Here is a 17,630-nt window from a genome sequence, read left to right as displayed (position 1 = left end):
AGAGGATGGGTTTGATTAAAAGCTAGCTTTTGCAAAATTTGTATGCTTAGAGTACGGTTTAGTTTAGATTTTTTAAAGCTAAGTTTATTTTTTTATTATTATTATTATTTTTTTGGTGAGGCAATTGGGGTTAAGTGACTTGCCCGGGGTCACACAGCTAGTGTGTAAGGTGTCTGAGGCCAGATTTGAACTCAGGTCCTCCTGAATCCAGGGCCAGTGCTCTATCGACTGTACCACTTAGTTGCCCCTAGGTGTTAGATTTTTAAAGAATAGAGTTAGTTAAATTTTAGTTTCTTTTGTTTGTTTGATAAATAAAAATTATATCCTTTATGGTTATTTTAAATAAATGTTAGCATCTTAAAAATACAATAAAATTCCCTGGGTGCACATCCTAATAAAATGTACTATATATCCCTGTGTCAAGGTTGTTGATATAGTTAAATCTTTGCAGTAAAATCTAGGCTGTAATTCTGAGGGATTGTATCGGTGTATGTGTTTTAATAGATTGCAATAGTGATGCAATTTCCTTGTCTAGTTATTGTCCACTAGAGGTCACTTTCCTCCATTAAGATCCTTCTTGCAATGCCTCTCTGCACAGCGCAAAAATGTTTCAAGCTAGATGGGATTCACCTTTGAATCCCCAAAGCATTCAGGAGGGAACACCTAAAATATGTTATAGAAGTTATATAAGACAACTGCCAGGGCCAGTGCTCTAGCCACTGTGCCACCTAGCTGCCCTGACCAGGGTGTTAAATATGGGCTAAAGTCAGACAACAACTATACTGTCTATACGGTGTTGAAAGAATACCACTCATGTAGAACCACCAGGCAGAGGGAGTCTCTCTCTCTCTCTCTCTCTCTCTCTCTCTCTCTCTCTCTCTCTCTCTCTCTCTCTCTCTCTCCACAGTCATTAGCTGAGAATTCCTGGCTGACCTTCCTGGATGAACTCCATCTAGCTTGCCAGTCTCTGGAGATTAAGTCAGCTTCAGATCAGGGACAATTCAAGGCCAGACCTCATACAGGCGAGTGATTATTCACCTGAATAGCTTAACCATGCCCCATGGAGATACTTTAATAGCTCTTCCACAGGCTGTATGAGATCCCTTAGAGCCTAGGCATTTGGAACCTGCGGTCCATAAACTTTAAAAAAATACATTTTTCAATAACTCTCCTTGGATATAATTAATTTCCTTCATAATCCTATAGATCTTGTTTTATGCATTTAAAAACAATATCCTGAGGAGCCTGTAGGCTTCACCAGCCTACCCAAGGGCCTCAGGACACAAAAAAAGATTAGAACCCCTGGTGGATTCCCACTAAATATGGAGGAGAGACTAGTCTTCTGCAGAGGGAATACTAATTCTTATCACAAATTCTTGAAGTGGAGGTCACTTTAGATCTGGCCGGGAAATACATATGTGTTTAAATCTAAGGCAGTCAGAAAGCAAAGTTAAAGTAGAGACAGTTCAATGCAATGAAACAAGGGCCAGCAGGAAGTCAGAAGGGCCTAGTCTGGAACACCTTTTACTATGTCTATGACCTTGGACAAATCATTGTCATTTCTTTGAGAGATCTCATCTGCAAAATGAGAGGACCAGACCAGGTGACTTCTAAGGTCCCTCCCAGCTCTAAATCTATCTAGTCTAATTATTCTTAGCTCTCTGATTCTGGACTTATTGACTCTGTCTTGTCGTTCCTGTCAAATTAATTTCCCTTCATTTTAAAAAAGTGGCTGCTATATATGTATTACACTGTGCTAGGTTCTGGGTAACATACAAAGATTACTAAGAAATAGTCCCTGTGCTCAATAAGTTTATTGTCTAGTAGAATCAAAGTGTCCTAAGGTCAGGGGATGTGTTCTAGCTTTACTTTGTGCACTAAGTCTCTAATACAATGAAATATACCCAATATTTAAAAGCTATCCAATAGGAATGCAATTTCCTTGCCTGATTTTTATCCACTAGAGGTCACTTTTCTCCATTAAGATCCTCTTGCAATGCCTGTGCATAGTGAGAAAAGGTCTCAATTGGCTAGGACTCACCTTTGAATTCCCAGAGCATTTAAGACGGAACCCCTAAACATTTTCTCCACTTGGCAACTAGAGGCCTCTACCAAGATTGCCTACAATGTGCCTTTGACAGCAGAAACCCTGACTCTGGGGTGTAGAACAGAGTTTGAAATGGAGTCAAGGAAAGTTTCTGATTCAGAGAGGATGACCAGCAAAAATGGGGAGTAGCTCAAACCCTGGCCTGCTTTGCCAGAAACACATGGGCTTAGAAGGAGTTATTTGGATAGGATAGAGCTGGGAAAATGTGAATACCAGTTTATCAGTCCTGCAAAATGCTTTATGTTTTTAAGTTTTCTGCAGGGTAATGAGGGTTAAGTGACTTGTCCAGGGAACTCAGGTCCTCCTGAATCCAGGGCCAGTGCTTTATCTACTGTGCCACCTACCTGCCTTCAAAATGCTTTATGTTTTGATGATTCGAACCCTCAACTTCCCAGGGATGTCTAACAATAGTTATAAATGAACTATTGTTCATCCTTTGTTCTCAAAGAGGACCAATGACATCATGAGGGTGATGTGAATTATCCTGTTTAAAGTGTTGTTTGCTTGTATGCTTGTGAATCTTTATATTAAACATTTCTTTTGTGTTCAAGAAATAACAACCCCATACATGATTTACATTGTACATTGCATAACTTTCTACTTTTTCTCTTTTGGCGGGGTCCTAGACATGAACAAAACCTAAATTTTAAATAATTACTCCCCTTTCAGACCTCCCTGGGGTTTTGTAAAGTATGAAAGAGTGTGAGGGGGCAGCTAGGTGGCACAATGGATAAAGCATGGGCCCTGGATTCAGGAGGACACTTGACACTTACTAGCTGTGTGACCCTGGGCAAGTCACTTAATCCTCATTGCCCCACAAAAAATAGATAGATGATAGATAGATATAGATGAATGAATGAATCAATAAATAAATTTAATGTATTTCTACACCAAACTCTTTATGTATTTATGTATGTGGTCACTAAATGCCAGCTCCCTCCAGCCTTTGTCCAGTTTTAATATACTTTTTTAATTATAAAAGTATTTTATTATTTTCTAGTTACATGTAGAGATAGTTTTCAACATTTGTTTTTATAAGATTTCTAGTTTTACATTTTTCTCTCTCTCTCCCCAAGACAGCAAGTAATCTGATATGTTATATATGTACAATCACATTAAACATATTTCTTCATTAGTCTTGCTGTGAAAGAAAAATCAGAGCAAAAAGGAAAAACCTCAAAAAAGAAAAATAACAGCACCAAAAACAAAAGAAATAGTATGGTTCAATCTGCATCCATATTCCACATTTCTTTTTTTTCTGGATTTGGAGAGCCTTTACTATCATGAGTCCTTTGGAACTATCTTGTATCATTGTATTGCTGAGAAGAATCACCCATCACAGTTGATCAACACATAATGTTGATGATACTGTGTACAATGTTCTCCTGGTTCTGCTCATCTCACTCATCATCAGTTCATGGAAGTCCTTCCAGGTTTCTCTGAAATCTGCCTGCTCATTGTTTCTTACAACACAATAACATTCCATTACATTCATATACTACAACTTGTTCAGCCATTTCCCCAATTGATGGGCAGTCACATAATTTCCAATTCCTTGCCACCACAAAAAGAGCAGCTATAAATATTTTTGTACATGTGGGTCCTTTTCCCTTTTTTATGATCTCTTTGGGAAAAAGACCCAAAAGTGGTATTGTTGGGTCAAAGGGTATGCACAGCTTTATAGCCCTTTGGGCATAATTCCAAATTGCTCTCCAGAATGGTTGGATCAGTTCACAGCTCCACCAACAATGCATTAGTGTTCCAATTTTTCCACAGCTTCTCCAACATTTATGATTTTCCTTTTTTGTCATATTAGCCAATCTGATAGGTGTCAGGTGGTACCTCAGAGTTGTTTTAATTTACATTTCTCTAATCGATAGTGATTTAGAGCATTTTTTCATATGGCAATGGATAGCTTTGATTTCTTCCTCTGAAAACTACCTGTTCATATCCTTTGACTATTTCTCAATTGGGGAATGACTTGGGTTCTTATAAATTTGATTTACTTCCCGATATATTTTAGAAATGAGGCTTTTATCAGAAGTACTGGCTATAAAAATTCTTTCCCAGCTTTCTGCCTCCTTTCTAATTTTGGATGCATTGTTTCTGTTTGTACAAAACCTTTTTAATTTAATGTAATCAAAATCATCCATTTTGGGGGCAGCTAGGTGGCACAGTGGATAGAGCACCGGCCCTGGATTCAGGAGGACCTGAGTTCAAATCCAGCCTCAGACACTTAACACTTACTAGCTGTGTGACCCTGGGCAAGTCACTTAACCCCAATTGCCTCACCCCCCCAAAAAAAATCATCCATTTTGCATTTCATAATATTCTCTATCTCTTGTTTGGTCATAAATTGTTCTCCTTTCCAAAGATCTGAGAGGTAAACTATTCCTTCCTCTCCTAATTTGCCTATGGCATCACCTTTTATGTCTAAATCATGTACCCATTTTGACCTTATTTTAGTATAAGGTGTAAGATATTGGTCTGTGCCTAGTTTCTGCTATACTATCTTCCAGTTTTCCCAGCAATTTTTTCAAATACTGAGTTCCTTTTCCAGAAGCTGGAGTCTTTGGGTTTATCAAATTTATATACTTTTTTTCTCTCACACATGTATATATATATGATAGAATAAGTTCCTTTCTTCTTCATTACTTCCCTGGTGTATTCTCCTTTCCCTCCCTTTTCTTTCCTCTTTTAGAACCAACAAAACTACATCTAGGATCCATGTTTGTCTTATTTAATTATGAGTCTTGAAGACATTGGGATCCTGAAGGGACACTTGTATCTTCTTCTCCTATCAGAATGTAAGTCCTTTATAATTATTTAGACCAGTTGCTCACATATCTTCACCATTCAAACTTTCTCTTGATTCTTCATTTCAAAGTTTCTACTCAGTTCTGTTCTTTTCATCAGAAATACTTGAAAGTCATCTATTCTATTAAAGATTCTTTTTCCTCTATGTAGAATTATCAGACTTGCAAGATAAATTATTCTTGGTTGCAAGTCTTTTTCTTTTGTCTTTTGGAATATAATGATGCAAGATTTTCTTCTTTATGGTAGTTTTTGCTAATTATGTATGATCCTAACCATAGTTCTTTGTTATTTCTACTCTTCCTGCTTATAGTTGTTTCCTTGACTTGCAAGCTCTGGATTTTTGTTATAATGTTCCTTGGTGGTTTTGATTTAGAGTTCCTTTTAGCATATTATTGGTGAATTCTTTCTATTTTCACTTTGTCCTCTGATTCTAATAGATCTGGGCAATTTTCTATATAGTTTCTTGAAATACATCTAGATTTTTTTAAAATCAGGTAATGGTTTTCAGGGATTGCCATGATTCTCTTTTTTTTAACGTTTTCAAATCAGCATTTCTAGAAATGCAACATAGTTGAACAAAAACAACTGATCTATAATTTTAATTTGGTCTGAATCATTCCAACTCACCCCTGTCGTTCCTCCCCTTCCCCCACCAAATATATATATTTCTTGCACTCTCTCCAATGTGAAGGTACATAATCTTAAGAGTTGGATAGGGTCTTGTGGCAGAGGAGTATCTGGTTAAACTCCTACCTGAAGCATGACACAAATCTTGGACACCAATTTGACATAAGAGACCTGTGGCAGCTGTTCATTCCTGGTATTTAGGGTGCTGGGTAAAACAATAGTTTTTTATTAGAGTACCTACTGTAAGCAAGGCCTAGTGTTAGTTATGTGGAAGCTGATTTCAAATGGATACAGAGAGACATATAGACTGACTCTGTTAACTGTAAAACTGATGAGAAATGGGGGACCTTTAAGCCCTGTGTAGGCTACATGCAGTTACCTACCCTTCGGCCCATGAACCTTAATCTTCATTTGCTACTTCCTTGGTTATTTACTGTTGGGGCCCAATATGACAGCCATCTGGCTCTGTGGTGGTTACCAAATTCAATTTGAATGATAACTTATTAGAATCAATACTTCCAGAAAATATGATTTAGTGCAGTAATCACTGCATCATATCCTGCCAGTCATAGAGAACACTTGATTCTATTTCTCAATCTTAAGGCAAAATCTTTCTATACACATAATGAAAGATTACAACTCACTACTCATGGCCACAAAGCTCCTTATATGTAATAGGCCCAAAACATTGCAAAAACTTCTATATGAGATCCAAAATCTCCTCCCCCAAACAGACAAACTAATATTCACATTAGAAAAAAAAAACAATTAGATTGAGAATGCTTATTGTCCAGACTTTGAATGATATGTATTTAGATGTATAACCATAGGGTTATATTATTAATGCATTTATCTTGGAAAAACAATGTAGTTGGATAATGAAGTGAGCCTGAAAATGAATAGGAGAAAGAGAAATCTATGACATTTATGAAATTACACAGTGCTTTTGTTGTTATTCAGTTATTTTTCAGCCATATATAACTCTTTGTGACCCCATTTGGGGTTTTCTTGGCAAAGACATCAGTGTCTTGCCATTTCCTTCTCCAGCTCATTTTACAGATTAAGGAACTGAGGCAAATAGTATTAGGTGACTTTCCTAAGGTCACACAGTAAGGATCTGAGGCAAGATTTGAACTCATGAAGATGAGTTTTCTTGACTTCAGGCCCAGCGCTCCATCCATTGTGCCACCTAGCTATCCACACAGTACTTTTTAATAACTCCAAATTTCTTCTTAAAACAATAATATCCTTCCAGTATGACCACAAGTCATGAAATAATACTGCCTTCAAAGAATTAGAGTTGCAGGTAACCCACTGGAAAAGAAAGATTCACATAGTAGGTATGAGTAAGGTACAACATTTTTCCACTGAAAAAATTGTTAAGGAGAGCAATATAAATGATATTATCAAATATGACTACAATAAGAGGCAGGCTACTCATAAAGTAAGAGCAAGAAATGTTGAATAGACAGCTGGCATGCTCCACCAAGAGCTATACAATGTCAAGAGTCCCCAGCATATTGGCAAGCCTACCATCTAAAATTTATAGGAAGACCTGGACAAGAGTCATGCAGCTTAAAAAGAGATGGATGGATTTGAATCTGCACTTTTGGAAGGTATTCCTATAATGATAAGATCACAAATTTATCAAAATACTGAAGTAATTACTAGAACTACAGAGTAATGGAGAACCAAGAGAACCCTTTTCAAAAAATTAGTTTCCCCCAAGAAATTTTACAGAGCCACAATCTCTAACCTAGTCAATGAATAGATCTGACTGATTGAAAGGAAGGTCCCATTATTAAGTTAAAAGTGCCAGGTTCTAGCCTTTGATGGGTCAACTTCTTTGCCTTGATGATGTTCACATCCCCACAGAACTAATACTTCAGAGGCAGCTCTACCACAGGGCCTGAGTGGGACCAGTGACTGGGCATACAACCAATCTACTCAAAGAAATGTTTGCAACAGAGCTAGGAGTAAAATATACATTTCCCTGAGTCTTATTCCATGATTAATTTATGGAATGCCAGAAAACCAAACCTCCATCCTACCTGGAAAAGAGGTGACTAGATTATATTCAAGCCAAGTAGTTTGAATGTGCCCCCATTTGTAACCACAGAAACTTGGTCTCTTGGTCACTAGGTCACTGATCCAGAACTAAATGGTTACCTATAGTTGTTTCAACTACTCACAAAGCAGAATATTTTCCATAGAGCACTGATTCTCTGGAAAAGAACTGAGCCTACGAGTTTTGCAGAAAGCCTCATATTCACTACAACTATGTCTTGAAATATTCAAGGGCCTGACAGTTCAATGTTGAAGGTCAGAAATCTGTGGGTCATGGGATTGATCGTGAGGATTGGTTGGTCAAAGGATGGGAAGTGGGCACTATCATGTACCCATGAAGGGTGAGTGGTACCCTGTCTGAGTGGTACTCTGTGCCTAGGCAGAGGGGGTGGACTAGATAGACTTCATACCCCATGAGCTGCATCGCTCCCCTCCTCTCCAATTTCATTATACATTATTCTCCTGGTAGGCAAGCCAAGAGAATTCTGGATGGGGCTGACACAACTTCAATTATAAAGGGAGGAGATGGCCCCCAAAGCCCATATAGTTGGATGAGCATGGGCAAGTTAGTGGTCATATACACACAGACTAATTCATCACAGATGGTCAAAGACAACCCTTCCAAGAGCTAGGATGTCAAAGTAAAGATATACTATGCCAAGTTCTGACTTAGGACTGTAGAAATAAATGGCATGTTCTACTATAGTCCCTTGTCTTTCCTGGCACAAATTGATCCATTGCTTGGCAAACTCCAGGAAAAGGTGGTGTCAGAAGTATCCTGGAATACCACATTGACCCAAATTATAGAAAGCCCCTAGAGAAGACTTGAGAGTGAAGGGAGGTCTATAAGCAATTTGAAATGTACAAGGAACTCTGAGAGGTCCACAGCCCACCTTATGAAAGAATCTAGGGGGCTTACTGTGCTGCTAGTAGACAGAGTAACTGAATGTAGCTGTGTCTAGAGCAAGAGCCAGTCATTTACCTCGTGTAACGTTTTAAATTCCTCCAAGTATATACAAGTCTAAGGAAGAATGTCTCAATTATCACTGTAGCACTGAGGTCTATAGAGCCCTTTTATGGAGGGCTCACAGGGTGGCACATGAGTTTGAGCTTCTGGTTTGGATGAAAGGTGTGATTTGTTTTGTTTTAATTTTGTTTTTTGTTTTTTTACCGGCTTAATTCCTGCCCTTCTTTCTTTCTTTTTTTTTTTTAAGTGAGGCAATTGGGGTTAAGTGACTTGCCCAGGGTCACACAGCTAGTGAGTGTTAAATGTCTGAGGCTGGATTTGAACTCAGGTACTCCTGAATCCAGGGCTGGTGCTTTATCCACTGCACCACCTAGCCGCCCCCTGCCCTTCTTTCAACAAACATTTATTTTATTTTTTCCAGTTACATGTAAGGCTAGTTTTCAACATTCATTTTCATAAGATTTAGAGTTCCAAATTTTTTTCCCTCCCTCCCTCCCTTTCCTTCCCCCTCCACAAGATCACAATCCACAAGTGTTCTTTTTATCAGTTCTTTCTATATGGGTGCATAGTAAGCTTCCATTAGTTCCTTGGGATTGTCTTGGATCATTGCACTGCTGAGAGTAGTTAAGTCATTCACAATTGCTCATTGAACAATACTGCTGTCACTAGGCACAATGTCCTCCCAGCTCTGCTCACTTCACTATACATCGATGTTCATTAGTCTTTCCAGGCTTTTCGGGAATCAACCTGTTTGTCATTTCCTGTAGCACAAGACCATTCCACTACAATCATATAACACAGCTTTTTCCATCATTCCTCAATTAATGAACATTCCCTTGATTCTCAATTCTTAGACTCCACAAAGAGTTGCTATAAATATTTTTTTGTACAATTTTTCCCCCTTTTCTCTTTTTCATGATTACTATTGTTAACTGTTTCCCTTCCATCCTATTCTCCTCCCCATGATATTTATTCTATTATCCATCTTCTGTCATCCTATCACTCTTCAAAAAGGATTTGTTTCTGTCTGTCCCCTCCCCCACTCTGCCCTTCCTTCTTTTGCCCCTCTCTCTTTATTCCTTTCCCCTCCTATTTTCCTGCAGGTTTAGAAAGATTACTCCACCCAATTGAGTGTGTACATTATTCCCTCCTTGAGCCAATTCTAATGAGATTGAGTTCTTTGAGCCAATTCTGATGAGTGTTAGGCTCATTTACTGCCCAGATTAAACAGATTACTCTACCCACTTGGGTGTGTCTGTTAGTCCCTCCTTGAGGCAGCTCTGATGAGTTTAAGATCTTTGAGCCTTTTCTGATGAGTGTAAAATTAATTTACTGCCCTGCTCCTCTCCCATCTCTTCCCCCACTCCATAAGCCTTTTCCTGTTTCTTTCATGTAGGATTTCACCTCTGCCCTTCCCTCTCCCGCAGTGCATTCCCTTCACCCCTCAATTTAACCCTAAAGATGTCATCACCTAGCTAAGTGACACAGTGGACAAAGCATCACCCCTGGACCCAGGGGGATCCCAGCCATAACCTGGCCTCAGACACAAGACAGTCACCCACTTTATGACCCCAGGTATGTCCCCCAGCTCCAATTTTTTTTATGGTTCTCTAGAGTCTTGTATTTGAAAGTCAAATTTGCCATTCAGTTCAGGTCTTTTCATCACAAATATCTTAAAGTCTTCTTTTTCATTAAAGTTCCATTTTTTCTGCTGAAAGATTATGCTGAGTTTTGCTGGGTAGGTGATTCTTGGTTGTAATCTCATTTCCTTTGCACTCTGGAATATCATATTCCATGCCCTCTGATCCTTTAATGTAGAAGCTGCTAGATCTTGTGCTATCCTGACTGGGGCTCCACAGTACTTGAATTCTTTCTTTTTGGCAGCTTGCAATATTTTCTCCTTGACCTGAGAGCTCTGGAATTTGGCTATAATATTCCTAGGAGTTTTCCTTTGGGGATCTCTTTCTGGAGGTGATCGGTGGATTCTTTCAATTTCTATTTTAGCTTCTTCTTCTAGAATTTCAGGGCAATTTTCCCTGAGAATATCTTGGAAGATGGTGTCTAAGCTCTTTCCTTGATCATGGTTTTCAGGTAGACCAATAATTTTCAAATGATCTCTCCTGGACCTATTTTCCAGGTCAGCATTTTTCCCAGAAGATATTTCACATTGCCCTCTATTTTTTTTTTATTCATTTGGATTTGCTTTATTGTGTCTTGGTTTCTCATAAAGTCACTGGCTTCCATTTGTTCAATCCTAATTCTTAGGCAATTATTTTCATCAGAGAGCTTTTGTACCTCCTTTTCCATTTGGCCAAGTTGATTTTTCAAGCTGTTGACTTTTTTCTCATGTCTTTCCTGCATCACCCTCATTTCTCTTTCCATTTTTTCCTCTACTTCTCTAACTTTATCTTCAAAGTCCTTTTTGAGCACCTCTATGGCCTGAGACCAATTCATATTTTTTTGGGAAGCTTTAGATATAGGGACCCTGATGTTGACATCTTCCTCTGAGGGTGCTTCTTGGTCTTCCTTGTTGCTGAAGAAACTTTCTATGGTCCTCACCTTTCTCTGTTGGATCATCTTGCCTTTCTTTTACTTGACTTTTAGCTCCTTAAAGTGGGGCACTGTTTCCAGGCTGCAGTATCCCAAGCTTCAGAAGTCCCAGGTGGTATGATTTAAGGAGAATCAGGTTCTTCCCTCACCTAGCCTGTTCCCTGGTCCTTAGATGACCCCAGACCAACTTGCTAATCAACTAGCTTTGTGTGTTGTGGTTGTTAGCTCCGACAAGCCTGTGCCCCTCCACCACCTGGGCCACTGCTACTCAAGTCTACCTCATGGTTCTCAGCAGGGGTGTAAAATCCAAGTTCTGCCTTAGCACCAGCATAGACCCCTGTAGTCTACCCCCTGCCCAGGGCTCAGCCCACTCACCAGACTGTGAGCTTAGTTCCAGACAACACTGGCACTTCAGCTGATTCAGAGGCTCTGGGGGTCTGCTTCTCTCGAAAGGTGTTTTTTGAAACAGTGCAAATGATATTAATAGACCCCAGCAGGTGTCACACCTGCTGGTGACTAAGGCAATCCCTAGGCCCAGGGTAAACTCATTTTGGAGAAAAAGGAGCATTGTTCACACTATGATCCAGGAAAGGAACATAACCAGTTAAATCAGGTCCCTGTTTCCGAAAAGAAAAGAGGTGGAGGTGGGGGTAAGTTAGGACAAAGACAGCTAGAGTGGCTGATGGATATCCATGATGGCAAGCCTGTCCTCACTCCAAAAGAAATTTGTCCCTGTGTTTGGCCTGATCTGACCTACTCATGATTGGTGTATTTGTTAGAGGTTCTATTGTCTACCTCAGTATAAAGCCATATATCCCTTAAGATCTGTAGGCTCTATGGTTGTTGAGCCACTCTTTCCTAGATAGAGCTAAACTTCTAGAAACAATTATATGTGTATTTTCATTTCATTAGTCCAAAGATGGGGCCTAATGGATGGCAATGAGGTGTTACAAAGAATGCACATTTCTCCTTGTATTCTTTATGTGTGAGTGGGTATTTCCAACTGATTTGTATAATATTTAATAAACCCTTTAGTTGCTTTAGGAAGGGTATAGCCATGGCTTGCATTCTTAAAATTTCAAATAAAAAACACAGAAGATAGTAAACCAGATTCCAAGCTGTGGTCACAAACCACAGTGGTTCTAGAGTTTCAAATTACAAAGGGGTAAGATAAAGCCAAGAGGCATGGATGAAGTGGTTTCAATCCAGTAAAGTTTGTATAAAATTAGAAGGAACACACTATCAAGGGATGTACCAAAGTGATATTTAACATAAACATTTCTGCTTTCAGCACTCTTATAGCAGAGGTGGGGAAGGAAATAAACATTTACTAAGCACCTACTATGTGCCTAGGGCAGCTAGATGGCACAGTGGACAGAATGATGGGCTTGGACTCAAGAAGTCAAATCTGGCCTCAGCCACCAGCTGTGTGATCCTGAACAGGTCACTTAACTGTTTCCCTCAGTTTTCTCATCTACAAAATGATCTAGAGAAAGAAATGACAAACCACTCCAGTTATTTTTGCCAAGAAAACCTCAAATCGGGTCACAAGAGTCAGATATGACTGAAAAATTACTCAACTATGTGCCTGATTCCATGCTAAGTGTGTTACAAATATGATCTCATTTGATCCTTACAACCACCCTCAGAAGTAGATGCTATTGTTATCCCAATTTACAGCTGAAGAAACCAAGGCAGACAGAAATGAAATGTCTTGCCCAGGATTACACAGCTAATAAGTGTCTGAGGTGGGATTTGAACTTAGGTCTTCCTAACTCTAGATCCAGCACTCCATCCACTGTGCTAGCGAGCTGCATTACACAGCTGTTCATTGCTCTGATGAACCAGCATGGCCATGGACTGACACGCATGCTATGTCCCCTGCTTACTCTGTTATGCCAGTGTTGCTGTGAAATGGGACAAAAATGACTCGGGTACATCAATGATTTAGCTTGATCCATCTAGTATGCTGCGCTTCCTGCACTCCTCAAGACCACATTTTATTACAGGTATTGGAGGGGCTCTAGACGTGAATAGAAATAGAACAATGTATATAATGATAACAATTTCAGGGGAAAACAAATTTGAAAGACTTTAGAACTCTAATCAATATAGTGATGAATCATGCGTCTTAAAAGAATGAAGTTCACTCACCTCCTATCAAAGAGGTGATGAACTTGATATGGCAAAAGAGAAAACCTTTTTCAGACCTCATTAGACTTTGGGCTGCTTAAGAGCAGAGACTGCCTTTTGCCTTTCTTTGTATCCCTAGGGCTTGTGCCTGCCGCATAACAGGCACTTAATGTTTACTGACTAACTGATGGCTGTGGCTAATATAGGAATTTAATTTGATATATGTAGTTATGTGTTGAGGATTTTTCCAGGTTTGGTTTGTTTAAAAATTTGTTCAAGGAGAGGTAGTAGAGGGACAGATTAATAAAAATAATTATTCAGAAAATAAAAATGGTAAACTTTTTTTTTTTGCAGGGCAATGAGGGTTAAGTGACTTGCCCAAGGTCACACAGCTAGTAAGTATCAAATGTTTGAGGCTGGATTTCAACTCAGGTCCTCCTGAATCCAAGGCTGGTGCTTTATCCACTGTGCCACCTAACTGCCCCCCAAATAGTAAAATTTTTTAAAATTGTCTACCATATAGCCCCAGAGAATTGTCAGAACCATTTTGTATCATAACCAATTACTCCCCATTAGGGAGTAAATAGGACTACCAATCAAACAGGAAAAAAGGAGCATTGGATAGCCAACCAATTAGACTCAAAGTAGAACTCATTTACAAACTGCAGAAAGACTATCAGGGTTTGTTAATAGCTCAGATGACTAGCTTATACAAGAAGATATGTGTTAGCACCTTTCAGAGGGTTAGGAAGGTCAACAAAGACTAACAAGTAAATGTGGCTACCTAGGGAGAAATGGACCTGCAGGATGATAAGTCATCCACTCTGAGAGCCTTAGAAAGCTTAATAGATTCTTGGTGCTCGCAGTCAGTGGAGTGGAGGACATAACCATCAGGCTGACTGCTGGACTTCTTAGCTCTTGCTCCTATTGAAAAAGGATCTTATTGACTAAAAGGTGGCACCAGGTGGCACTCTTGTTTTCCAGGAATTCTCCCAAATCTGTGGTTTCAGGTTTGTTCAAAGAATAAATCTGGCAGTCAGTTTGGAGCACCCAAAACTAGGTTGACCATACAATCATATGGCCTTGACTATGTTAAACATCCTGATAATGTACAAGGAAAGAAGATTAGGTTTAGCATCTGGCTGTATAATATAGCTGGGTACAGTATATACATATATATATATACATACACACATATATACATATATATATGTATGTGTGTGTGTGTGTATATATATATATAATTTTTTTTTTAGTGAGGCAATTGGGGTTAAGTGACTTGCCCAGGGTCACATAGCTAGTAAATGTTGAGTGTCTGAGGCCGGATTTGAACTCAGGTACTCCTGACTCCAGGGCTGGTGCTCTATCCACTGCGCCACCTAGCTGCCCCCAGTATTTATTTATTATGGGAAATTTCTGACAATACTACAAACAGAATGTGACCTTCCTTGAGTCCCCCAGAAGGGCTACTGGACAAAGAATCCCCTTTTCTTCAGATCTGCCCTGTCCAAGAAAGAACTTGCTAGCTTTACTTTCCAAGAATTGTGTGGAATACCTTCTTCTTTCCTCATGGAGTATGCTACAGGAAATCCTTTTTTCAGTCTAGAAGGTCCAATCCCTGAAATTTCAAATTTGAAATTACTGATGAGATGCTGTTCAATATAAACTGCTATACAATGCATTTCCCTAGTCTTTTAGGTCTTTGGCCTCCAAAAGGTCATTTTATTTGAGTCTTTAATACTACATTCATTCATTTCAAGTTGAGGACATGGATTTGAACTTTGGCTCTTCTATTAATGACCTATAAGACCCTGGACAAGTTACTTGGACCAACAAACTTTGATCTGTTTACTCATCTGTAAAATGAGTGGATTGGAATAAATGACTTCTAAGATCATTTCTAGTTATGTTACCCTGTATTCCAGAGCCCACTCTTGGACTTCTTTAGCAGTAAAATGAGATCCCTGAGCAGAAGCTAGAGCAGCAGTAATTTTTAGTGTGTGACTTCAGTTTCTCTAGTTACACTTCAAAATTCTTCTGCACACCCTGAGACTCCCACATTTCCCAGCTGCAGTTTGCTGCCTGCTCTTCCCAGGCAATAGGAAGATCACAATAGCAGCTTTACCCTTGCTGCAAACCCTGGAGATATAAAGGGTGAGGGGGCGAGAGAGGGGAAGAAGAGGCTGAGGAATCTCAAGGCCCAAGTAATGGGTTTGGAGGCAGGCCCAACTACTCAGGAACTCCTCTTCCTTGTCATCTTTAATGTTGACAAAGAATACCGTATGTAAGGGTGGGGAAGGGGGGAGGGAAGATTGAGAACCACCAAACTGGAACACATTAGCTCTTTTAACAGTTGTCATTGTTCAGCAGTTTGGGAGTACAAAGCCAAATTCTGGAGTGGCGATAGTTACTAAATTCCCATAAAACTTTCAGAGGCAATCACTATAGGGTACAAGTTGGGGCCAACTGGTCCAACAAGAAAGGTTGATCCACACCATTACTTGTCCAGTTGTTGTTGTGGTTGTTTATCCTTTGTTCTTGGAGGACCATGATAGATGTCATGACTTGCAATGAATTGGATTTGAGAGGCAGGGCTGTGCAAAGTCACCAGCTCTCTCCTCCAGAGCCATTTGGGGTCAATGGCAAGATATACATCAGGACCACTGGAAATGGCCCCAGATGTATGAGGCAATTGGGGTTAAGTGACTTGCCTAAGATCACATTGCTAGTGTCAAGTGTCTGAGGCTGGATTTGAACTCACATCCTCCTGACTTCAGGGCCAGTATTCTATCCACTGCATCACCTAGCTGCCCTAGTAACTTTTCCAGTTACTTAATAAAACATCCCACCCAACAATAACTACAGCTAGGTGGGACAGTGGAGAGAGGCACTGAGCTTGGAGTCAGGAAAACCTGAGTTTAAATCCAGCCTCAGACACTTACTAGCTGTGTGACCCTAGGCAAGTCACTTGTTTGCTTCAGTTCCCCCAACTATAAAATGGCAATAATATAACCTACCTTCCAGGGTTGTTGTGAAGATCAAATGAGATCATCGTAAAGCACTCAGCACATTGTCTGGAACATGTGTTATATGTGAGTTATTTGATTCAATGATTATTTGATTCTTAGCTATTATATAGTCATGCCTAACATATCAGGTCATTTCTCTTACCCCCGTGAACGGAAATACAGGTGTCAGTGAATGTGGTATTAAATATCAAAGGGAATCTTCTTTTCCCTAGCAGGCTCCATTCAAGTCCTTGGATCTCTCTACAGGTATTTCTCCCAGCTTTTGTTTGCACAAACTGGATACCTCCCAGCTCCACATTTGGAACTGGTTTTCAAGGGCAGTCACTAGTATTGATGACTCAACTGAAAAAGGGTGCCCCCAACTTACCCAGTTCTACAGAGTCCTTGCAGAATGAATTAGTGAAAAGACCATAAACATCATATAGCAGATAGTGTGCTAAATCCTGGGGATTAAAATACAAAAGTCTCTATATTCACTAGGTTTACATTCTAATGGGGGAAAACATAGAGAGTGGTAGCCAGGGAATTCTGGTCTAGGGAGTTAGTGTGTCTTGAATCACAGTCAATTGCCATGTTCTTTTCCATAAACAATGGTAGTACCAATTTGATGATTCTTCCCAGAGCAAAATGTAGAATTAGTATAAGATGCTAATTTTGTAGTAGATGGCTGGGTGGGCTGTGAAGGATGGCCTGGGGCTGGTCCTTCCTAATCATTAAAATCTCGATTGGCCTGATTTTACTTTGAAGTGCAGCAACTCTCAAATGCAGAAATTGTGTCCATTTTTCTAATACATTAGGCAATTTGGGGCACTCCTCCAAAGACTTGGGAAATCTGCTTACAAGTTTTTGTTTGGAATAGTCCTGCTCCCATTTCCTCTGCAGAGTAAGCATGCACCAACCTCATTAAACAACCTTGAACTCTTATCCTTTAATAACATTCCAGTGTCTTGGTCATCATCTACCCTAGTTCCTTCCTAACTGTGGGAGCAGCTTTCTGATCCCTGATGATTCTGCCTCAGCTGTCAACTCATTCTGGAAATTCCCTCAGAACCTGGGGCCTCCTCATCCTGGACCATCTGACCATCCCTGCAGCCTTCTCACCTTCAGCAAACCTCTCTCTCCCCCCACCCCCCACCCCCACTCCCATTACAAAGGAAGCTCCTTCAGGGCAAAGACAGTCTTTTTGCTTGTATTTGTATCTCCAGAATTTAGCACACTGCCTGGCATATTGTAACAGGATCAATAAAAGCTCATTTCTTTTAATTTCCCTTCCTTCCCATGGACATAGAGGAATAGCAAACAAGGTACCAGACCACTGAAAACCATGGATGGG

The sequence above is a fragment of the Dromiciops gliroides genome, chromosome 2 (genome assembly GCF_019393635.1).
Source record: "Dromiciops gliroides isolate mDroGli1 chromosome 2, mDroGli1.pri, whole genome shotgun sequence".
Taxonomy (NCBI): domain Eukaryota; kingdom Metazoa; phylum Chordata; class Mammalia; order Microbiotheria; family Microbiotheriidae; genus Dromiciops; species Dromiciops gliroides.
The sequence above is the reverse complement of the archived record's forward strand: the minus strand, read 5'-3'. Positions refer to the sequence as shown.